General features: G+C 30.7%; 1 protein-coding gene across 1 annotated transcript in view; it reads left to right on the forward strand.

Moving 5' to 3' along the window:
* LOC107663746 (receptor-type tyrosine-protein phosphatase mu-like) overlaps window positions 1-1,483 on the forward strand; it is a 313,414-nt gene that overhangs the window by 135,550 nt on the left and 176,381 nt on the right. The window lies entirely within an intron of this gene.

The following is a 1,483-nucleotide window of genomic DNA, read 5'->3' on the forward strand; positions in this document are numbered from 1 at the left end:
TATAAAATGAAAATGTACGCATACATGTTTAGTATTTGGTAGCATTAATTCTACTGCAGAAGTTGAAAATATATAATATTTATAGTATTTCTTCCAATTGTTAATTTTGTCTTTGCAAAGAAAAAAAATAATACAAATAATAAAAAAGAAAAGAAAAGAATGTTGCATGTGTTCAGAATGAGTAATTGTGTAGTTTAGTTTGCATTAAAAGCTCTTATTGGCCATGAAACTGTATTTTCCAATATTTTTAGTACAAAAATATATATTTTCTTATGACAAAGGAATTATTTAGCTGTTTTTTATGGAGCGAATTATGTGAGATATATTATTTGTGAGAAAATCAAGCCAAGTTTCCTCATAAAAAGGCAAATGAGTCTCACAGTTGTAACACACAATACATATATTTGTCCATACCTCTGCATTTTCTCTCAAATAGAGTTTTGTATTTGCAAATGCGTTTGTTTGAAGTCGAGTTTTTCTTTGCAAAGCAAACTGTTTATTTGCAAAACGCTGGATTTGTTTGATGAATATAGGCACAAAATTCGCTCCATAGTTTTTTCTTGTATATTAGTGACAATTGCCTACGTGAAACTAGCGCCAAAGTCAGTTTTTACATGCATTTGGTGCAGAATCTAAAAATGTATAATATTTATCCCAATTATTAATTTAGTTTTTGAAGAAAAGAAATGTGCATGTGTTCAGAATGTGTAATTATGTAGTTTGGTTTCAGTAAAAGCTCTTTTTATACTGTAGAGGATGTTTTATGAGTGAATTATACGGTGGCAGAAAAGTACATTGACAGACCATAATATCAAATATCGACCAGTTCCTCAATTCCTTAGTGTGTGGAAATCAAGCAACATATGTACAGTATATATATATATATATCACTTTGCGTTTGTTTGAAAGTCGAGTTTTTCTTTGCAAAGCAGATTGTGATTATTTGCAAAACGCTGGATTTGTTTGATGAATATAGGCACAAAATTCGCTCCATAGTTTTTTCTTGTATATTAGTGACAATTGCCTACGTGAAACTAGCGCCAAAGTCAGTTTTTACATGCATTTGGTGCAGAATCTAAAAATGTATAATATTTATCCCAATTATTAATTTAGTTTTTGAAGAAAAGAAATGTGCATGTGTTCAGAATGTGTAATTATGTAGTTTGGTTTCAGTAAAAGCTCTTTTTATACTGTAGAGGATGTTTTATGAGTGAATTATACGGTGGCAGAAAAGTGTAAAACAAATCACAATTCTGAAAACAAAATAACAAATTACAAAAAGCAAATGCAAATCTAAAAAACAAAATAACAATTCAGAAAACACAACAACAATTCAGGAAACATTATAACAAGTCAGAAAACACAACGACAAATCAGACAAACCGGAAGAGGTAGGTATAGTTTGAGACAGCGCCATTGGTTTGGGATTACTCACCGCTGACTGGACGAGACATCTGTCAATCAACGTATACAGGGAAGAACC

This window comes from Sinocyclocheilus anshuiensis, unplaced genomic scaffold (assembly GCF_001515605.1).
Source record: "Sinocyclocheilus anshuiensis isolate Anshui unplaced genomic scaffold, SAMN03320099.WGS_v1.1 scaffold2305, whole genome shotgun sequence".
In the NCBI taxonomy this organism is placed as follows: domain Eukaryota; kingdom Metazoa; phylum Chordata; class Actinopteri; order Cypriniformes; family Cyprinidae; genus Sinocyclocheilus; species Sinocyclocheilus anshuiensis.